This window comes from Leptopilina heterotoma, unplaced genomic scaffold (assembly GCF_015476425.1).
Source record: "Leptopilina heterotoma isolate Lh14 unplaced genomic scaffold, ASM1547642v1 Lhet_60, whole genome shotgun sequence".
NCBI classification, from domain to species: domain Eukaryota; kingdom Metazoa; phylum Arthropoda; class Insecta; order Hymenoptera; family Figitidae; genus Leptopilina; species Leptopilina heterotoma.
Window position 1 is genome coordinate 6,846,140 of NW_025111138.1, and position 24,140 is coordinate 6,870,279.

At 26.8% G+C, this 24,140-nt stretch overlaps 2 protein-coding genes across 4 annotated transcripts in view; one reads left to right on the forward strand and one right to left on the reverse strand.

The window, feature by feature from the left end:
• LOC122509324 (axin) overlaps nt 1-24,140 on the reverse strand; it is a 73,221-nt gene that overhangs the window by 33,571 nt on the left and 15,510 nt on the right. Inside the window, exons 2-3 of one of the 3 annotated variants that reach the window (XM_043623293.1) lie at nt 23,398-23,676; nt 1,105-1,212 (exon numbers count right to left, since the gene is read on the reverse strand). The exons of the other annotated variants lie outside the window; for them this stretch is intronic. The gene's annotated coding sequence lies outside the window, so the exon portion shown is untranslated. The remainder of the gene's footprint in view (nt 1-1,104; nt 1,213-23,397; nt 23,677-24,140) is intronic. 3 annotated transcript variants of the gene reach the window in all.
• The window catches only part of LOC122509332 (transmembrane protein 170A), a 36,142-nt gene continuing 35,631 nt past the window's right edge, over nt 23,630-24,140 (forward strand). Inside the window, exon 1 of the mRNA XM_043623310.1 lies at nt 23,630-23,747. The gene's annotated coding sequence lies outside the window, so the exon portion shown is untranslated. The remainder of the gene's footprint in view (nt 23,748-24,140) is intronic.

Here is a 24,140-nt window from a genome sequence, read left to right on the forward strand (position 1 = left end):
GGCTGCTGGAGAACGATCGATTTCCTTGCATTAATTATTAGCTGGCGCAATGAGTAGCGTTATTATCTTTTGTTTTTGTATTTTTTTTTCATCCTCTCTTTTTTTGTTAATTTTTTCTTCCATTGTCGACGCTCAATTATATTTGTTTCAACAAAATGCTTTTTGAAAATTCCGTGAAATTAGCTGGCTCCTTTCCAAATAACAAACGAAACTCTTCTCTGACAAGCAGTTAAACGATTTTCATTGATGTTGTACCCAAAAAATAAATTAGGCATTAGAAAGCCGATCGGTATTATTGATGAAAGAACTGCTGTTCAAGACATGTGAATGCGCTTCCTATCGTTTTTCCTTTTTTTTTTTTTTATTTTGATAAACTTATCAGACAATCGCTGGAGCAAGAAATTTCTGTCCATTACAGTGACTTTCCTAAAAGTAAATATGTTCGATCCAAAAGATTTTATTCCTTTCAAGTAAAATTTTGAGGAAAATTAATTTTGTTTTAATATTTAGAAAAGTAAAAGTTCTTCAACATATTGCTTACTCTTTGCTTGTGTGTATGATGTGAAAAATTTGATGAAACAAAGGGGGTCGGAGGTCCAGGTGGATTAATTACCGCTGGTTTAGGGAACGCATCCTGGGATGAATCGCTTTTGCGATCAAGATGACGATTACAAAACCATGATAACGAACGAGAGGATAAATAATAGAGAGCTGAAAACTAAAGATGGAAATGAATGCCCCGACATAGCGGAAGTTCTATATTAACGTAACTCCTGAGAATTTCAGGTTTCTCGTTTCAAATCATTTTTCCGTTGAATAGGAAATTGCGGATTTATATAAAAGCCGGAAAAAATTCCATATCTCCACAGGAAAATACAAAAATAATTCTTAATATTTCGTGTAAATTTTTCTACTTTTTTTCGTAATAGAAAGAAACTAATGCGAATCAAAAAGGATAAAAATAAATTTCTAAGTTTACAATTAGATACAATCAAAAATCTCTTTTAAATTTTCATACCTTTGAAAAGGATACGATTTTTTAAAGATGAAAAAAAGAACTGCATGGAAAAAGTGATTAATGGATGATTGAATTAAATAACATACTTGAGAGTGTTTTCGGTGAAAATGGACGAAAATTAATCTTCAAATTTCCGAAAGAAATGTATTATATACTGGAATTTTATAATCAACTTTGGACTGCTTTGTTCATACCTGAAACAAACAAAAAAATGTAAAATTAGAAACAATTCGTAAATTTGATAGTATATTAATATTAACAGTGAGATATATTTTTATGAGTTTCCGCTACTGATAATGAGATAAAAATGATCGTTTTCCTTTCTCACAGAAAAAAAATACTTATCTACTATCACTCTTTTATTAATATTTGGTTAATATTTCCCAGGAAATGTTACGGAATCAAAAGCCATATAAAAAAAACGATTTGTTTTCGATAGGAATTTCAGAATCAAAAAGAAACTTTTGTTTATTTTCGGTTCAGATTTGTGAATCAAAAAGTGATTACGTTTTGATTCAAAAATCTGAAGTAAATTTTGTTTTCTGTTATGATTCCAAAATCATAATCAAAAGTAAACTTTGTTTATTTTGGGTTTGGTTTTCTGTATCAAAAGCGGAATCTGTTTATGTTTTGATTCAAAAATCAGTAGCAAACATTGTTTATTTTCGGTCAGGTTTTCTGAATCAAAAGCGGATTCTGTTTCTGTTTTGATTAAAAAATCAGTAGCAAACTTTGTTTATGTTTTGATTCAAAAATCAATAGCAAACTTTGTTTATTTTCGGTTCAGATTTTTGAATCAAAAAGCGAACTTTGTTTATGTTTTGATTCAAAAGAACTTTTAGTTTTTTTTGGTTTTTTTAATTAAAAGCGGATTCTGTTTATGTTTTGATTCCAAAATTATAATTAAAGTAAACTGTTTATCTACGGTTCAAACATTTAATTCTGTTTATGTTTTGATTCAAAAATCAGTAGTGAACTTTGTTCAGATTTCTGAATAAAAACCGCATTTTGTTTATGTGTTGATTCAAAAATCAGAATCACAAGTAATTGTTTATTTTCGGTTCAAATTTCTGATTAAAAATCGAATTCGGTTCATACTTTGATTACAGAATCAAATTCGATTTTGTTGTCAGTTTTGATTCCAAAGTCGACAGAAGTATCTGAACCAAAAATAGATTCTGCTTCTAAATAAAAACTGATTATTACTATTAATTTTCGCCTTGACTCTGAACCAGAATCAAATTTGGTTTGACAATTTTCTTTTGTTCCTTAAAATTGAAGAGAAAAAATTGAACTTTCGTTAAGGATGAAGTTTGTTTTTTTTTCTCCACTCAGAGTACTCATTCTATTAAAGTGCGGTATTTGTTTGATATTCTCTTCACAGCAGTAAATAAAAAAAAAGAATAAACCCCTACTATTGTAATATTACAATGGCAATTGCGTAACAAAAAATGTAAAAAGGATTTAAAATGACAAGAAGCTACATATATAGTATATACACCGAGATTACATTTTGAAAATCTGTTTTCTCTCTTGCCACAATTCACTCAGGGGACAGAGTTTACCGAACTTGAATAAACCAGGTGTAATGGTACCGAATTTTCACATCACAGAGAGTTGGAGATTAAACGAATACTCGAGAGCCCTGGGGGAAGTCCTCTGAAGAAGGAGACGTTGCCGTCGCGCACGGATAAAAATCGAGGGAACTTTTTGAGTTTTCCTGTTTCCCTCAACAAAAGAAAAAAAAAAAAAAAAGAAAAAAACAACAACAACATGGCACAGGACGAAAAGGAGGGGAAAAAAAAGAAGGATATATATGGGAGTTTGGGTTCTGTAGGATATGGGGGCCAGGGGGGAGGCGGAAAACGTCAGGTTGTGGCGGGCTCAGGCGGGCTATTGAGTCGTTAGAGAGCCATCGAGGAGAGACTTGGTCGTGTGAGTAAAAGTGAGATTACCGGTGGCGTGCGAGCGAGCGAGTAAGCGAGAAAGGGGATTCCCCTTTGATCTTGCCGCCGCACGCGATCTCACACATGCACGCTACTGGTCGCTACGTGTGAATCCCCCCACGGACTCACCAATACAAGCCACAAATTAATGCACACTCGCCCTGTATAATAAACACCGTGCGCAACTCCACGCTAAGTCGCCTATAATTTCTCGCGGAAAATTATATGTTAATGCGCCCTAATGGCGTTGTTCGTTAACGGGACCGTCAAAGAAGACGCACACAACTTTCGAAAAAAAGAAGAAACAGAAAAAAAATGACCACCTCTCGACAATCTTTTAAGTTACCTCCCACTTGCACCAACTTTCGTTCGCATTATATGCATAAATGAATTCGAAAAATATTGTCAACCTTCTGATAATTCTGGCCTATTAAAACCGTCTAGACTTGCAAAGTCTGAATGCATCTCTGAATCATCATAGTCCGAATGATTTTACTTCAAAATTATGCTTCTGATATTAGAAGAAAGGTCCTTTACTATGAAACTACTGATAGTCCAACTTCTATCGAGGAAAAATTTGCTGTTGTTGTCCCAGAGACACAATTAGGGACAACAAGCGTCTAATGGGAGCATTTTTAGGGCCAGTTTCACCAACTCCGATTAAATCCTTAACCGACCAATCATGTTAAACTGACTTTGATCATAACTTTTAATCGGAGTTGGTGAAACTGGCCCTTGGATCAGTTAATCAATGATTAAATCCTTAACCGACCAATCATGCTAAACTGCGACTTTAATCATTGATTAACTTTTAATCGAAGTTGGTGAAACTGACCCCTAGTGTACTAGGCAGGATGAAATGAAGCCAGCGAATCCTAAGAATAATCCTGACACAATTTGTCTCCCATTTTTGATGACTGTACCTGAAGATAAATATAGTTTCCATTAGAAATCAAGTTCATTCAAATGGTATTAAGAATTTAACGCTTGTCCATTATAAGAAAAGAAACTCTTTGACCTTTTTCCGACTGTGTGTCAAAAAACGTCCTCGATTTCTATAATCGCTTCTAATGATGCAGTATGTTAATAACCATTGGGATTAGTTAACACTATTACGCAGCTGAATTTCAGAAAGTTGTGCGCGATCGCATCAGTTGCGCGCGGAGTTCATTCAATCGCCGTCAAGATTTCGATCAAGAAAAATAAAAATAAAAAAAGAAAAGAAAAAGACCAGAGAGCGAGATGAGAAAGAGAGAGCGACAGGTAAGTCATTAAAAAAAGACTTCTGTCGTGAAGAGCCGGTAGAAAGAGACGGTGAGTTGAGAGTGCGCTAGCATGCGAGGTTTAGCGTCGAGAAAGACGAAGACGATAAAGAAGAAGCAAAAGTAGGCGGAGGGGAGGAGAGAATCGAGCCGAGGACACCAACTGAACTTCAAAGGACTCTTTGATGGTTTCCGCTGCTGCTGCCATTGCGAGATCTTGATAAGCCAACGTTATATGTCGGTAGTATACTATCTTGTGCGGCGTGCGGTATCATATTGTATGCCCAAACCAGTTTTCGTTCGAGACCGTGGCGTAATTAAATACGTCAGCTTCGCCAAGCCGTAAACCCAACGCGAGAGTGTACTTACAGTGCCCCTGAAGCCGTTACCATAATCGCGGAAAACTTCTTTTAAACCCCCCCCTCTGGTCTCATTCTTGGCACAAGTTTTTTTTATTCTCCCACTTCTTCTAAAATCTAGAACACACAATTATTTCCCATATGAGACATAAGCAGTCCCACGCATATCCTTTCAAAGTAAAATATACAACATTATCTCTATTCGTGATTTTTTTTCTAGATAATTCAACTAAAAGTATGGATAAGGAAACAAGTCCTATATAAATATAAAAGCTCTCTGTGAAATCAAGCTCTATATTCAACATGACTTGAATGACACACCTTCATTCTTATCGATTTTCAGAATTGCTACAAAAATTTAATTTTGTATTTCCCTGATTTTGAGGAGATGACTTTTTTCCTGACCCTAAAGAATATTCTGATTCAGTCTAAAAATTATCAGACTTCCCTGACTTTTTCCTGAATTCCCCTGACCTGTGGCAACCCTGATTTTGAATTAGAATCAAGTTCCAAAAGATCGAAATAGCTTGAAATTAGGTATCAAATCACGAAAAATTAAGTAACGAAAAAAAGTCTATAGCGGTTTGGTATTAATTCCCAGCAACTTCATTACAATGAAGTGAGGATTAATGCAAGAATTAGAATCAAATTCCTAAATATCAAAATAATGAAAAAATATATACCCTTAATTTATAATTAACCGATAGAAATGTAGTCAATTATTTTCCTCACTTAATGATGAGAATTTTCAATCAATACATTTGATGGACATTGTGTCAAAAAAAATTGAGAGATTGAAACAAAAGCAAAACTGTTGAAACTACATATTATGGATAACTTTTGTTTATACACACAAACGTATGAACACACATCGAAGAGAAAATCGAATAGCAAACACACAGTGAACAATGTTGGCCTGACACAATCGGAGCATTGTCCTCAAATCTGTTTCCATGTTCCTATATGCGCTCAGACACTAATTATTCGAGAACGATGCAAATTGCCCACAAACTATATTGCAGACGTGACCTCTAATTTGAAGCCGCTTCGAATAAGCGGTCATAAAGGATTCTCCGTGACGAAGGGATAAATCTTTAAATATTTTTCTTTTACTTTTACAAAAAAAAAAAAAAAATAAAGAAACATTGCCTACCAAAAAAGAAACATTATAGGATGAAATTCTCAAAAATTGAAGATTAAGCAATAAAAAAAGCGGGAGAATAAAAAAGAAAGCGAATGAAAAATTAAGAGAGAAAAGAGAATGAAATATATTAAATGAATAGCAAATAAATAGTAAATTAAATAAAAAAGAAGAAAAAAAATAATAAGAGAGTTAACAATCTATCTTTCAATATTAATAATCGTTCTATTCTGGTAATCTGTTCGCAAATTAAAGTTACTTTTTAATTCCTTCTTTGTTTCCTAATTTTTTAAATAATTTTTCTTTTTAAATGTTTTGAATTTTAAAATTAAAATATTCAAAATCATTAAATTCTTGAGAAGTATATTTCAAAAAATTTTTAAATAAATTGAATTCCTTGGAAAGATTTTATTATTTACGAAAATAATTGATTTCATGCGAAGAATTTTATTAACATTTTTGAAAATTCTAATTAAACTCTTCTGAAGAATTTCTTTAAATTTTTTAAAAATAATGAAGTTTCTTTAGTAATTTTAATCGGCAATTTTGAAAGTAATTGAATTTTCTGAAGAATATATTTTAAGTTCTTGAAATAATCTTGAAATAATTCTGTTTGTTAATAATTTAAGTTAAACATTTTATTATTGAATTTCATTAAAATTTTTAGAAAATAATCAAATTCTTCTGATAATTTTATTAAAACTTTTAGAAAATGATTAAACTCTTCTTAGAATTTTATTATAATTTTTTAAAATAATTTAATTTATTCAAGAAATTTTTTTAAAAAATTAAAAATAATTGAATTCTTTCGTAATATTTCTTTGAATTTTAATAATATTATTGCAAATAATTTAAATCCTGCCAAGAATTTTATTAAAATTTTTGAAAATAATTGAATTTTTTCGAAGCATTTCTTTGAATTTTTTTAATATAGACGATTTTGTGTTAATAATTGAAATTATTTTGAAAAATTTCTTTGAATTTTTTAAAAATAATATAGTTTTTTAAATAATTTTAATTGATTTTTAAAGTAATTGAATTTTAGGAAGAATTTCTTTCAAGTTTTTAAAACAATCGTGATTATGACTAAAAACTTTATTATTGGATTTTTACTAAGTTTTTTGAAAATAATTGAATTCTTCCCAGAATTTTAATATAATTTTTAAAAATAATTGAATTCTTTTGAGAAATTTTATAAAAATTGTACTGAAAATAATTGAATTTTTGCAAAGGATTTTACTATTTATAAAAATAATTGAATTGTTTTAAAAAATTGATTAAAATTTTAGAAAATAATTGAATTCTTTCGTGAAAGTTTAATAAAATTGTATTGAAAATAATTGAATTTTTGCAAAGAATTTTACTAGTATTTTTAAAAATAATTGAATTATTTCAAAAAATTGATTAAAATTTTAGAAAATAATTGAATTCTTTCGTGAAAGTTTAATAAAATTGTACTGAAAATAATTGAATTTTTGTAACGAATTTTACTATTTATAAAAATAATTAAATTGTTTAAAAAAATTTATTAAAATTTTGAAAATAATTGAATTCTTTAAAAAAATTGTATTAAAAATTAGAAAAAAGAATTGAATTTTTGCAAACGATTTATTGAAATTTTAGAAAATAATGGAATTTTTCGATAAATGCTATTAAAAATTATTTTAAAAAATTGAATTTAATTTTTATTGAAATTGAAATTTTATTAAAATTGTATTGAAAATAATTGAATTTTTGCCAAGAATTTTACTATATATTTATAAAAATAATTGAATTCTTCCAAACAAAATCATTATTTATAAAAATAATTGAATTCTTGCGAAGAATTTTATTAAAATTTTTGAAAATAATAAACAATAATATTTAATTTTATACTTAATAATGAATTTTTAAAATTTTGAATCTGAAATTTTTAAAAGAATTTATACTTGAAAATAAAAAATATAATTTGCATAATTATAATAAATTGAATATCACGTTTCAAGCGCGTAACATTTACTAAAGGTACTAGTAAGAGATTAAACAATAAAAGAATAAAAGATAAGAGAATAAACAATAAGTGAATAAAAATATGAGAAAAGACAATAAGAAACGAGAAATAAAAATAAGAAAACAATAAAATTGTCTACTATCGAGAATTAACTTGAATCACTCTTTTACGAGGCCTTAACTAATATTTCTCAATAAAATTCGTTACGTTCTCCGTATACACGCAGTACAAGAGATTTTCGTCGAGAATTATTGTCGAAACGGAACGAAAAGCAAAAAAAATTGATGACAATTGAGGAAAATTGGACACAGTTTTGTGTTTGTGTGACTCAACATTATCGGCAAAGATCATAGAAAGTAAAGGGCGAATAATCAGATATCGAATAAACGTACTGTGAATTGCAGGGAAAAATAAAAAAGAAATATGGATGAGTACACATTCGAATGTTCTTGAAATCAACGAACCAATGAGAGTAACGACAGCTGAGGTGGTCAGCGCGCCTTTCCTTTTATCCTTACCGCCTTTCTGATTCACTTCACGCGTATTTACACGACTGCCGTGGGGGTTGGGGTGTCAGAGAGAAAAAGAGAAAATGGGGAAGAGAGTTGAACATCGAGTAGCAACTGTCTCGAGAGAGAACTAGGATCAGCTGCCTATATATATGAGAATTGCTAACCAATATTATAAGGGGGGCGGCAGCTGACGGAAGACATTAGAAGGAAATAGCCGAAACAGACCCTTTGGGAAATTATGGATTTTCTTCTCGGGTTATTTAATAATATAAGAAACTCAACACCACGGGGGCTCGATAGAAATTAATTCCCGAAAAACAATATAGAGAATATTTATGTAAAGGGATCCGAACGAAAATTTACACTATAGAGAAGAATAAATTTTGAAATTCGTTTCGATTTCTGGTCGAAATTTAGAAAAAAGAAAGAGAATTTTGAAAGATTAGATTTATGTGATAAACCAAAAAGAACTTTAAGGGCCAAGGGACCGTGAGGTGCTCTTATTTGCACATCTTAGGGGTCAGAATGTAATCCAATTGAGTCGCTTGATTTTGCTCTAAATTTCAAAAGTTAGAATAACAAATTATTCGAAATGCAAAAAGTTCGAATGTTAATTTGCTAGAATTATCAAAAGTTCGACTATTTCTTTGTTCTAATAGCCAAAAGTTCGACTATTTATTTCTTCTAATAACCAATAGTTCAACAATTTTTTCCCTCAATAGCCAAAAGTTAAAATATTTTTTCCTTCAGTAGCCAAAAAGTTCAATTTTTTTCCTTCAATAGCCAAAAGTTCGAATATTAATTTCTTTTCATAGCCAGAAGTTTGAATATTTTTTTTCTTTTAATAGCCAAAACTTTGAATGTTCATATTGTCAAAAGTCCGAATTTTTCTTTATTCAAATTGTCAAAATTTCAATTTAAAAGCTTCTGAAATTCTAGTACTTATAAAAATTTAAAACTCAACTCTGTCAAAATTCAATTATTGTTTGAATTTTTAAGTAAAATTATTTGCTAAATAATTTATTTTAAATAATAATTTTATGAAAGCTCTTCAAGAAAATTATTTAAAATAAATTCAATTCAAACATTTTGAAATTTAATTATTTCTAAAAATTGCAAACACAATTCTTTCAAAATTCAATTAATTTTCGAATTTTTAGGCAAAATTATTCAAAGAATTTATAAACGATTATTTTATGAAACTTCTTCAAGAATTAAATTATTTAAAATAAATTCAATTCAAAACTTTTGAAATTCAATTATTCATAAAAATTACAAACACAATTCTTTCAAAATAATTCAATTATTTTTGGAATTTTTGAGCAAAATTATTCTCCAAAGAATTTAATATTTATAAACAATAATTTAATGAAAGTTCCTCAAGAATTAAATTATTTAAAATAAATTCAATTCAAACATTGTGAAATTTAATTTGTATTTCTAAAAATTGCAAACATAATTCTTACAAAATTCAATTAATTTTCGAATTTTTAGGCAAAATTATTCAAAGAATTTATAAATGATAATTTTATAAAAGTTGTTCAAGAATTAAATTATTTTAAATAAATTCAATTCCAAACTTTTCAAATTCAATTATTTCTAAAAATTACAAACACAATTCTTTCAAAATTCAATTATTTTTTGAATTTTTATGTTTTTTGTTCACAATTTTTACTAATAATTGAATTTTAGAAAAGTTACCTTTACAATTTTTGTAAATAATTGAATTTTAAACCTTAAAGTATATTATTAAAAAATTATTAAAAGTAATTATTTTTAATCATTATTCAACAATAATAATTCTTCTCTAAATTAATTATATTTGATTAGAGAAGAATTTTTGTTAAAATATCTAGAGAATAATTTTGTTTATTTTGAATTATTTTACAATTGAAGATATTCAGAAATAAATTAATTGAAAACATTTTTAAAATAAATTAAAATATTCTTTACAGTCAGGGAAAAATTCAAAATTCTGTCTAAAAATCAGGGAAAAGTCTGAGAAAAACAAAATCAAATTTTTGTGTCAATAATTCTATTAAAATAAATTTAATTCAAAACCTTTAAAATTCAATTTATAAAAATTCAAAATGGAGTTTCTTAAAAATTCAATTTTTATTGAATTTTTAGGTAAATTTAAAAATTATTTTCCAAATAATTTAGAAATGATAATTTTATAAGTTTTTCGAGAATTTAGTTATTTAAAATAAAATCAATAATTGTAAAGTTCAATTATTGTCGGAAATAGAAAAAATTTAATGTTTCGTATTCGTGGCGATTTGAAAGTTTCAAAATTTCAAGAAGAATTAAATATTTTTTGCTGGACATCAAAAGAATATTTTCAATTTTAGAAATTTAATACTTTTTGCAGTACTTTTAATAAAATTCCTTGATTTCCCTGATTTTCGTATAATCAGTGACATATTTGAACTTTTGTCAATTCGCTCAAATGATGAAATTATTATTCCAGTTTTTGAAATTTAGAACTGATCCAATTTTGATTATTAGGATCATTGAGACGAGAATAAAATTTGGTATTTTCGATTTAGAAAATTCTCCTCGTCATAGAGGGAATAAAAATGGGTTAAGAGAGAATAGTGGTCAGAAGTATATATATAAGAACGAAATGGACAGAATGTAAAAGTGCGTTGGGGGAATGACGAACGTCGACCCCGAGAGTTGAGGCAGTTACTTGACGACGATAGTACTCTCATGATTGTTTGATCGGCCTCCTGGGTAAAGGGGGTTGCCAGAGAGAAGTGAGGTCGACAAAAGCCAGAAGGACGAAGTAGAGTCAGAGACATCGTCAAAGAATAAAGATCGGTTGAGTAAAAACGCGACACGAGGTGCGGCACCTTTGACGTTTTTTTCTCTCTTCTCTTCTCTTCTCTTCTTTCTCTCTCTCTTTGTTTGTAGCACGTGTGTCGAAATCTCTCGCTCTTCACCATACGCACAACATCAATTAAGAGAGCCAGATCTGCCCTTTTACTCTTTTCCCTGGACAAACAATTTCACTATCTCTTTTCGTGTTCTTCTGTTCTCTTAGATCTCGCGTAAATTCTCCTCATCTTTCTCCTCTCTTTCTTCTTTATTTACTTCTTTTTCAATCTCTTCCTTCCAGAATATGACTCTTTTCTCTTCTTTCACACTTGCCATTTTTTTGTCTTTCTCTTTCTCTTTCTCTCCTTTTTCGTCTGTAAACAAGGAAGCAGAATATATGTATCTTTTTCATACGCACTTTGTTCAATCTACGTGACAATTCTATGTGTACATCAGTCAGATGATAACTGACGCATTCAAGTTTCTTTATGAGAAAAAGTTTCACACAAAAAAATTGTCACTCAGACCACAATTTTTATAATAAAAATACAGACAATCTTTTTTTTAAATAAATAATTAAATGCTATTTATTAATATTATTAATAGCATTATTTAGTAAATATACTGCTAGAAACGTGGTATTTAATTTATTATTATTTTCAATACTTAAAAGTTTTTTATTTAAATATCAACTTCAACATTTTTAAATGATTTCAGATTCAGAATTTAAAAAAAAATTCATTTATTTACTAAATTAATTATTATTTAGTTAAAAACTTTTATAAAATTCTTCAAAACAATTCGATTATTATAAATACAATTTTAATAAAATGTCTCGATAGAATTCAATTATTTTCAAAATTTGTTTAAAAATTCTTCATAGGAATTCAATTATTTTCAATAAATTTTTAATTAAATTTGTCGAAGAAATTTAATTATTGTCAATCAATTATTTTTAAAAAATAATAAAATGATTCAATTCAATTCTTTTGAATAAAATTATTCGCAGCGATTTATTTAATTATTTTCAATACAATTTTAATTGAATTTCTCGAAAAGATTTCATTATTTTAAAATTTTTTCAGTTAAATTCTACAAGTTAGGTAATTTAATTATTTTTAAAATTTAAATAAAATTCTGTGCAAAAATTAAATTTTTTCAAATTAAAAATTATTAAACGTTACAAAAATTACAAAAAGTAATATAAAAATATTAGTATAAAATAAATAAATTAATTTAAAAATTTTGATTGCCAGAATATTATGACAAAATATATTCTCTGTTTCGTTTTAGATGTTTTGAATTTTACAAATTACATAATATATTGTTGAAAATCATTGAATTCTTGCGAAGAATTTTATTAAAATTTTTAAAAATAATTGAATTCTCGTGAAGAATTTTATTAAAATTATTGAAAATAATTGAATTGTTTCGACATTTTTTTTGTTAATTTAGGAAAATTATAAATAATAATAATTTGTCATGTAGTTAATAAGCGAATTTTTAAAAATTTTGAATCTGAAATTCAAAAATTGGAATTGATATTTGAACTATTTTGTATATTTCAGAATTTTAAATTAATTTTACAAATTAAATTATAATTTCTGATACAAAACAATTTTGTTTAATTAATTTTGGTTATTACTTCATTATTATTACTTCACTTCTTGAAATTTTTTTTTTTAAAATTGATTGATTAAATTAAAAATTAAATTAGAATTTCATTAATTAATTCAACATTCAAAAATAGAAATTATTATGAAAAAAATTAGGAAACGAAAAAAACTAACGTCAAACTGCAAACAGACTTCCGGAATACGATTATTATTAATATAGAAGAAGAAGAAGAAGATTAAATGGAATCATTAAAAAAGAGATTAGAATTTTCTGATACAAGGAAAAAGTTTGTAATTTTCAAAACCCTGAGACAGAGACTGACTAACTGATATTTATAGATCTGAAAAGCCATAATTTTCGATATTGCGGGAACTTGAAAAGAAAAATGTTTCAACACATCTTGAGAAATTATGATCCTAGACATTTGGTTGTAGGCATTAGATTTTAGTCATTTTTTTTTTCTAGACATTAATTAACATCTGTTAAAAAAAGTAAATTATTTCTTTATTTAGAGCGACTAAAAATGAACAATCCGTTTTTATAGCAAGCACACTTTTTTTTATATATAAAATTAAAGCAGATTATCATAATGCGTACATTTGAAATTTACCGACTCGACGCGACAGTTGGTCGACGAGCAAAGAGAATTTAAACGCATTTGTGATAATGAGCGATTTTCCCACAAAGCGGTTTTTCTAAGGGAACTTCCGGAATGGAATAACAGCTTTTGCTACTTCAGAAGGGAGATAAATCCAATAATTGCATTCTTTTGATTTGCGTTTGAAGAAAAGCGAACTTTGCTAGATTTCTATAAAGAATATTATTCCTTAAAGTGAGGAAGGCGAAGGTCGGATTTCGATAGGGCAAAAGGGGGAAAGAAAAAGAAAAAAAAAAAAAAAAAAAGAGGAACCAGTCGACAGCCCAGCGCCGTCAAGTGGCACTTTAATCTTTGAAAGGGGGAAGGGAGAGGTAAAGATCCGGACTTCAAAGTTACCTGCAACTTGAACCATCTGGTTGATAAATGTTTCAGCGGCGGTAAAAGCGAAATCTCATCCTCCTTATCCTTTTTCGCGATGAAGCAGAAATCACCGATAAATGTTCACCGTTTGATTTTTTTTATCCTTCACCTTTTCGCCGACAGTAGCTTGTTTTTATCTTCCACCAAGAGACTCTTAAACATTTGCATAACTGCTTTAAAAAAGAGAGAAAATAAAAGAAGTGAGCATCGGCAAAAAGAATTTATTTTTATTTCTTATCGCTCTAATTGACCAGATAGAAATTTTAACTTATGAAATAAAAGCTTTTTAACGGATGAAAAGAAAAATAAATATATTCTTTATTTTTTTCTTTTTGTTCGACACCTGCCGGTGCCCTGCCGGCGCAGAGAATAAAAGAGAAGCAAATTCTACCGTTTGTTGTTTACACGAAGAATTAAGTCACGCTAATTACTTTTCTATTCTCGTATCTAGAGGATAATTATTACCCTAATACCATAAAATCATAATTATAAATTACGACATTTATAATTATAAACTTTACAAACTGAAGAAGTTGAGAAAAAATTCAGAGATAATACTAAGAACTATTGAATTATTATTGCGTCCTTTTTAGATTCTCATTAATAACGTCATTATGATCATTAAAATTTCCAAAGTTTGTGAAATATTACGAAATTGTTTTCACATATCCAGGAGTTTATATAGTCGGTTTTTTTTTTATTCTGCCTTTCTCTACCGTCTTTAAAGAAACCCAGACTGTCTGGCAAAACAATTGGAAAACGGATTAGAGCAGATTTTATGGGGATCAGGACTCGAATGTATATATGTATATAGCTTGAAACCTTTAGGCGACCTTAAATTTAGACGAGAGTTATTCTATTTTTTACAACAGTTTGCTAAATATTCTGTAAACTGAAAGTAACTTTAGATTTGTTAAAAGAATCCTGCGAAAATTCAGCCCCAACGATCTGAAAATTTTATTTTAAACGAAAATAATTCTATTCTTTTATAAAATTTTCTTAATGTTCAAATGAAGGAATTATGTTCCTAAACTTTTGAACGATGAAATGAACAATACTTTTAGAAGAGAATTCAACTTTTTTAAAAATTTAATTTAAAATTATTAATGAAAACTGCAAACGCAATTTTTCCAAAAATTCAATTATTCTTCGTTTATTTAAGTAAAACTGTTCTCTAAATAATCTCTAAATTATTTATAGAAAGTACAAGAACGACTTGTGGAAAATTCAATTAATTTTGGAATTTTTAGAAAAAAATATTCCCTAAATAATTTTGAAACAATAATTTTTATGAAGGTTTTTTGAAGAATTAAATTATTAAAAATAAATTCAATTCGAACCTTTTGAAATTCAATTATTTATAAAAATTGCAAACACAACTTTTGGAAAATTCAATTATTTTTTGAAATTTTAAATATAATTATATTCACAAAATCATTTATAAAATAATAATTTTTAAAAAGTTCTTTGAGAATTAATTTATTTAAAATAGATTCAATTCCAAATTTTTTAAAATTTAATTATTGTCAAAAATTGAAAAAAAATTCAATAATTTTTAGAGTTTTGAAACAAAATTATTCGCAAAATTATTTATAAATTCAATTCAAATCTTTCGAAATTCAATTATTTTTATAAAAATTGCAAACACAGATTGTCCAAAATTCATTTATTTTTAGAATTTTCAAATCAAAATTATTCGTAAAATTATTTATAATAAATGAGAATTTTTAAAAAAATCTAAAATTATCAAAAATTCAACATTTTTTCTTCTCTTTTATGGCATTTAGCTTCATTATTTTTGGACTCTTCAAAAACATTTTACTTATTTAATAGTCTTCACCCTTTGGTATAAAATCTAAAATTATCAAAAATTATCAAAAATTTAAAAAACCGAATTTCTTAAAATTCAACATTTTTTCTTCTCTTTTATGGCATTTAGCTTCATTATTTTTGGGCTCTTCAAAAACACTTTACTTATTAATTAGTCTCCACCCTTTGATAAAAAATTAAAATTATCAAAAATTATCAAAAATTCGAAAAACCGAATTTCCTAAAATACAATACATTTGTTCTTCTCTTTTATGGCATTTAGCGTCAATATTTTTGGGCTCTTGAAAAACACTTTACTTATTTAAACAGTTTGTTTAACAAGGATTGAGAAAATAATTCCCTGACTTTTTACTAATTTTATTTCTGCTTTCTTGGGACAAAAATATGGTAACTGACATATTTAACAATACAAGAAATTAATATCTAATGATAGAAACAAACGATAATAAAAATCTTCTAAGTTTTGTTAAATTAAAAAAATTTTTTATTCACAAAAATTTTAATTTTTGTATAAATTTTTAGAAATTTTCCTGACTTTCAATGAAATTCTCTGACATTCCCTGACTTTTCCATGACTTTTCCCTGAACAAAAAAATTTCCTAACTTCCCTGACCGTTAGACACCCTGTATTGTCAAAAATAGAAAAAAATTCAGGATTTTGTTTCAAAATTCGTGATTATCAAATTTTTTAAAGGAACACAAAAAATTAAAGAAAAAATAAATATTTTCAAAGTTTGCTTGATGTCAAAAATATATTAAATTTTGTAAATTTATTTCACAATTTTGGGAGAAAATTTGACATATTTAGCAAATTGTAAATTTAATATTTTTTTGTTTGTGTATTAGGATTTTGATATTTTTTCAATACTTTTGATGAATTTTCTTTGAATTTTCCCTAATTTCCTTGACAAATTCTATTTTTCCTGTGATTTTTCTCGAAATTAACTATAGTTTCCGTAAATTTTGATATTTTTCCAATACTTTTGATGAATTTTCTTTGAATTTTGCCTATAATTTCCTTGACAAATTCTACTTTCCCTACGATTAACTATAGCTTTCGTAAATGAGTAGCAACCTTAAATAAATTTCTTTTATGTGAATCGTTCAGAACTTTAGGAACATTATTTTCAAAATTTCCTCTAAAATTTAGAAAAATAAATTTTCTTCTTTTTAAGCCAGTATTATTATTAGTAGAAGATTATATGAGAATTGTGTCCTAATTCTCATCATCATTTTCTCTAAAATAATATTTAAACGAAAAACTTTTCTGCCCCCGGATGACTGAACATCTTCTAAATCCATCAATAAAACCGCATTTAAAAAACGATTATAAAACCTTAGTTGTAGCTTTGAACAAGTACGTGTCGAACAATTGTTCCTCAATTGCAATAAATTGAGACGATATGTGATGGCTGATGAAGAAGTAAGAGAGAGAAAAAGCAAGAGAGAGAGAGAGAGGGGGGGGCCACAAAGGAAGACGAGGGCCTCGAGAGGTTGTAAAGGGTAGAAATCCATAGAGTGCACTTAACAGTTTACAGGCACTTAGCCAGGCGCGCTTCGAATTCGCTTGGATTAGTGAAAAGGGGGAGATATATGTGACCGGGTGGTGGCTTGGTGATATGTGCAATGCGTGTGTAGAAATCAAAGCAAACACACGGGGAGAGAGAGAGAGAGAGAGAGAGAGAGAGAGAGAGTAAAAGAGGTGGCTGGTGTTTACTAACGGTCTAGATGCGTAAAGGGGGCATCCATCCGTCGCAAACAATAGAGACAATTATTGTGTGCAGGACCTATGGAAATAATGGATCAAACGCGGGGCCATTTCGGTATGTTACGCGTCATCGTTTCGTCTGTCTCGCCATAATCGTCCTCTGTCGTCTGCCAGTAAACCACCAATCGTATTTACGTGCAGGGGAAAATTGTCAGAAGTTTCGGCTCTGTGTGTACATTTATACATATAGTTCTGGATATACAATTCGGCAAGCTTCAAAGCGCATCATGCTCTATTGTAGGGCCCCTATCTTCCTATATTGTCGACGTTAATCGATTTTCGTGTTTTTCTTTCTCTCTATTTTTTTTTCATCATTATTTACCAAGCAGCAGTAGGTTTATTTGTACTCTATCTATCTGCCTCTCTCTCTCTCTCTCTCTCTCTCTGATCTATATTTTCCTTTAGGAGAACAAGGTCCCGTAATTTATACTAAATTAGAATCCAATCTGCTCTTGATTAATAGCTCTCTGTCGAAATAATCTCTATATGATGAATCCCAGTGGTTTTGATATTTGATGTGGTAAACTGTCACCCCGATATCGCTGTACTCGACATTCGAACTCTGCATTTGCCTATAAAAATAATTTTAAAAAAACATTTAAATTCCGTCTGATTTGAATTTATTAAAATAAATCATAGAAGAAGTGCAGGGCTCGAACCAGTGAAAGTATTTAAAAATACGGACTTTACGGACCAAAAATGAAAAATGGACTATTTGCGTACCAATTACTGACAAAATTCAATTATTATTTTCTAGAATTTTCAACTAAAACTCTTCTTTAAATCAATTATTCTAATAATTATTTTTGACAAAGTTCTTTGAGAATTTTCAAATCCATTTGTATACAATTTAATTTTTTTAAAGGGTTTATCACCCGTTTATATATATATCTAAATAAATAAATTTATCAAATTTCAATTATTCGGAAATTCTTCAATTAAATATTTATTAGAAAATAAAAACTGGAAATAACTTTTTAAAAAATTTGAATTAAAGTTTATCAAAAAAATTAATTTGACAGAATTATTAATTAAAAGTATGGAAAATTTGGAACTTCAAATATTTTAACTTTAAACCTTTTCAAAATTCAATTATTTTCAAAAATTCACCTTATAATGCTTTTAATATTCCATTATTTATATAGAACTTTGACTGAAATTCATTTTTAAATCAATTTTCATCAGAAAATTGAATTATTTAAATACAAAATTAAATAATGTACTGAATAATTAAATGTTTCTTAAGATTGAATTATTTCGACGAATTTTAATAAAATTTTTGAGAATAATTGCATATTCCGAGGAATTCATTTAAAACTGTATAATTATTAAAAAAACTGAATTCCTAAAAAGAATTTTATTATTTATGAAAATACCTAATTGAATCCCTGAGAAGAATTTTATTATAATTATGAAAATAATTGAATTTTTGTAAAGAATTTTATCAACAAATTTTTAAATAATTGAATTCTTTCGACGAATTTTAATGAAAGTTTTAAGAATAATTACACTTTTAAAGGAATTCCATTAAAATTGTATTAAAATTCAACATTGAGTTTTATTATTTATAAAAATAATTGAATTCTTAGAAAGAATTTTTTTTAGGAATTCAATTATATTATTTATGAAAATAATTGATTCCTGGTAAAAAAAATTATTATTTATGAAAATAATTGAATTATTGCGAAGAAATTTATTTAAAAAAACTTGTAAATAATTGAAATTTTACTCAGAATTAAAAATTAAAAAGTTTTGAATTTAATTAAATTTCTGCGATTAGGTTTAATATTTATGAAAATAATTGAATTCCTAAAAAGAATTTTATTTACAAAAATAATTGAATCCCTGTAAAAATTCTATTTTTTGTTAAAATAATTGAACTATTTAGAAGAAATATATAAAAAAAATTTGTGAATAATTGAATTCCTGTGAAATTTTTTAAATAATTGAATTCTTTTGGAAAATTTGATTAAAATAGCAAATATTAAAAATCATTGAATTGAGGAAAATTTGTGAAAATAATTGAATTTTGGAGAAGAATTTTATTATTTCTAAAAATAATTGAAATTTTGACGAGAATTTTTAAAACTTTTGAACATATTTCAAATTTTGTCCAAGAATTTTATTAAAATTTGTGAAAATAATTAAATTTCGAAAAAGAATTTTTTTATTTCTAAAAATAATTGAAATTTTGACGAGAATTTTTAAAAATTTTTGAAAATAATTGAAATTTTGTCCAAGAATTTTATTAAAATTTGTGAAAATAATTAAATTCCGAAAAAGAATTTTATTATTTCTAAAAATAATTGAAATTTTGACCAGAATTTTTTTGAAATTTTCGAAAATAATTGAATTTCTGCGAAGAATTTTATTACTTTTGATAATAATTGAATTTCTACAATCATTTGTAATTTCTCTAAAATTCTCCAAATTATATCGTACAATTTACGAACTTTTTTGTCCTTTCAAATTACGGACTTTACGGACCTTTTTTCAAAAAAACGGACTTTCACAGACTTGAAGCAAATTTACGGACCTAGTTCGAGTCCTGGAAGTGCTCTTGAAACCTTTTTTTTGATTTTAACTTCCCGCGAGGGTTCGGAAGAGATTTTTTCCTTCTTTTTTTTCGGTGTGATCAAGAGCCGAAAGGAAAAGAGAGGCGTCAATTTGGATTAAGCTGCACATTCATTGGAATGAAAACAATGATTTCCGCTTATACAAAAGAGAGTCAGTCACACAGTGCCTATAATTCAGGGAGTGGTTCAAACTATAGAACAACTCTTCCCCTTTGGAGAATGAAACCGCGCGTGGAACATGTGATTTTCTCACTGTCCTTACCGCACGCATCCCAACGACGAGGGATTCCCCAATGGAGTTGAGAGTAAGCCCGGAGGGAGGTAGGTGGGGTGCTTGATGGTTGGGTTCTTGTCCTGTTTGATACCACGTGCTCGGCACGATCAAAGAGTCGAGTATACCCCGCGACCTTTCATTTCGATGTCAAAGACTTATCACGCCCATCGCCCTTGTTTTAAACGACCCTATAACAGATAATTAATCACAATCTACTCTGACTTATAAATTAACTGAAAATGAAAACAAACTTATTAATAAAATTTTGCCAGGAAAATTTAATTTTGGCTTTTCCATGAATTTACAGACAAAATTTTCACTTTTTCCTTGATTCTATAAAGAATATTCTGATTCACTCTAAAAATGATTAGACACTCAAAGAAATATTCTATTACATTTACGAATTTCTTGAAATGTAAAATTATTCGAAAACATCAATAACTTTTTTTTAAATAAATATTTAATTATTTTTCAGTAGGAATTACAAATTTTGAAAACATTTAAAATCAAACTTTTTTGAAATTTAATAACTTATAGGAATATTATTAGGTATAAAATATAAAGAAATTCTTTTTGAAATCAATTATTTTTAATATTTTTCAAAAAATGTTCGTTCTTTAAGAGTTTTCCAATCCATTTGTTTAAAATTCAATTTTACGAAATTTTGATTATTCGGAAATTCTTTAATTAAATTTATTTGAAAATAAAAACTTCGAATAATTTCAACAAAAAATTCAATTAAATTTAAAAAAAAAAATTAATTCTACAAAATTGTTAGTTAAAAGTATGAAAAACTGAAATTTTCAAAGATTTTAATTTGAAACCTTTTCAGAATTCAATTATTTCTAAAAATTTACGCCATATAGTGCTTTTAATATTCAATTATTATTTAAAATTTTAACTGAAATTAATTTTTAAATCAATTTTTATTAGAAAATTTTACGAGAATTCAATTATTTAAATACAAAAATAAATAATTTATTGAATAATTGAATTTTTCTTAGAATTGAATTCTCATAAAGAATTTTATCAACAAATTTTTAAATAATGAATTTTTTCGACGAATTTTAATAAAATTTTTAAGATTAATTACATTTTTCGATGAATTCGATTAAAATTGTATTAAAAATAATTGAATTCCTAAAAGGAATTATATTATTTATAAAAATAATTGAATCCTTGTAAAAAATTTTATTTATGAAAATAATTTATTGAATTATTGCGAAGAAATTTATTAAAAAAACTTGTAAATAATTGAATTTCTGTGAAGTTTTGATTATTTATGGAAATAATTAAATGTTTGAGTAGAATTTTATTAAAATTTTTTTAAAAAAATTAAATTCTTTTGGAAAATTTTTTTTAAAATAGTAGATATTGGAAACTAAGAAAAACTTTCGTAAATAATTAAATTTCTATGAAGTTTTGATTATTTATGAAAATAATTAAATCTAAATTTTTTAAAATAGTAGATATTGAAACCTAAGGAAAACTTTTGAAAATAATTTAATTGCGGAAAAGAATTTTATTAAAATTTTTGAAAATAATTGAATTCCGGAACAGGATTATGTTATATTTGTAAATATAATTGAAATTTTACACAGAATTTTTTGAACATAATTGAATTTCTGTGATGAGTTTTAATATATTTATAAAAATAATTGAATTTCTAAAAAAAATTTTATTATTTATGAAAATAATTGAATCTCTGTAAAAAGTTTTATTATTTTTGAAAATAATTAAATGTTTGCGTAGAATTTTATTAAAATAACAGATATTGAAAATCATTAAACTAAGGAAAACTTTTAAAAATAATTGAATTCCTAAAAAGAAAATTACTATTTAAGAAAATAATTGAATTTTTGCGAAGAAATTTAAAACAAAACTTGTAAATATTTGAATTCCTGTGAAATTTCTATTATTTATGAAAATAATTAAATGCTTTCATGGAATGTTATTAAAATTTTTGAAAATAATTCAATTTCGGAGAAGAACTTTATTATTTATAAAGATAATTGAAATTTTAATCAGAATTTTTAAAAGTTTTGAACACATTTCAATTTCTGCGAAGAATTTTATGACTTTTGAAAAGAATTGAATTTTGGCAATCATTTTTTTCAATAACTACTTCAAAATTCAATTTTTTTTAGTGTTTTTAACTAAAATTCTTCTATAAATCCATTATTTTTAATAAATAATTAAATTTATATTTAAAAATTTAATTAATTTCAGAAGAATGTGAACTATTAAAATTTTTCAAAAATCTTTAAAATTTCTATTTAAATTCATACAAAATTGAAATTTTATAAAATTTCATATTAAAAACTTTTGAAGTACATTTTTTTATGAAAATTGTAAATGCAACTCTTTTAGAATTCACTTCATTTTGAAATATTTCAGTAAAATTATTCATTATTTTTCTAATTTTTAGCTAAAATTTTTTTCTAAATAATTTATAAATTATTATTTTTTATAGTTTTGTCGACAGTATGAAGTATGAGTGTGTATTGTAAAGAGTGGGGACGAGTTCACAGTCCTTTAAAACTAAAGCATAAGCAGGTGTGGTCAGATTAATTAGTCGCTACTCAAAGTGATAGCACGTTTGTCTTCCAATAAGGCTCAGTGAAGAATTGGAAGGATTGATTATCTCCAAGTTTTGTACTTTTACTTGTTAAATAAATAAAGTAGAGTTGGCTCTCAGTTGAGTAACCAACTCACCAAAAATAATAATATTAGTTGTTTCTTACGGCGACAACAGTTTCTCAAAAATTAAATTTCAAATAAATTCAATTCAATCCTTTTGAAATTCAATTATTAATTAAAATTGCAGAGGTAATATTTCCAAAATTCAATTATTTTATGAATTTTAATAAAATTATACGCTAAATAATTTATAAATAATAATTTTATGAATGTTCTTAAAGAATTAGATTATTTAAAATTAATTTAATTCAAAACCTTTTAAAATTCAATTAATATACAAAAATTGCAAATGCATTTCTTGAAAAATTCAATTATTTTTTGTACAATTTGATAAATAATTGAATTTAATTATCTAAGTAATTTTTAAATAATAATTTTATGAAAGCTATTCAAGAATTGAATTTCTACAAATAAAATAAATTTTATTTATTAATTTTATTTATTTTATTTATTAAAATTATTGAAAAATAGATCCAATTATTTTTGATAAATTTTGAACGTAACTTTTTCGAAATTTAATTATTATCCATTAAATAATTTTTAAGTAATATTTTTATTCGCCTGACCTGTGTCAACTTTGTTTTCGTTCGTTGCTGTTCAATTTTCTTTGGATTTTTAGAGTCACCAATTTTATATTCAGTTAAAAGTTGTTGATAAAAATCAGAAAGGCCAGAAGTGCGCCTTCAGCACCGACACACAAGCTTCCTTTTTTTTCTTTTCGTCATTAACTTCAATACCTTCTTCCTCTCCACTATTAAATTCAAATTAATTTTTTCTGTTTCAGTACATCCTCGAAATTTATTTGTTGACGCCCGTTGATGAATTTATTCCATTCTTTTATTAAACTGTCAATAAAAACAAACAATTAAGCAAATTTTTGGAGAACGGATGATCAATTAGAAGAAGAATGTTTCGGGTAAGTGAAAACAATTAAAATATTCATTTTTAAGCGAATGAGAAATTGAAGAAAAAAAAAGATGTGAGAACTGAGGGGATGGAGTTTATATGCATGGATGAATTTGAAGTGTGAAGATCATTGACAATAACTATACATATATATAGGGAATGATGATGGGTATAAGGAAGGGAGTTTTAAGCTTCTGTCGTCGTCGTCGCGGGAGCACACGAGACAGAAAGTCTCTTGTGCAAAGTGGACCAATACAAGGGGGTGAAAAGCAAAGGGTAAGAGGCAACCTCGATCCCGTTTGATACCACGTGCTTCTCTCCGGCACGGTTAAAGCGCGGGTATATATCCCCCTACTTCCTTTCATTTCGATATCAAAAGGCTGCGCTCCCGGGGTTGCTAAAG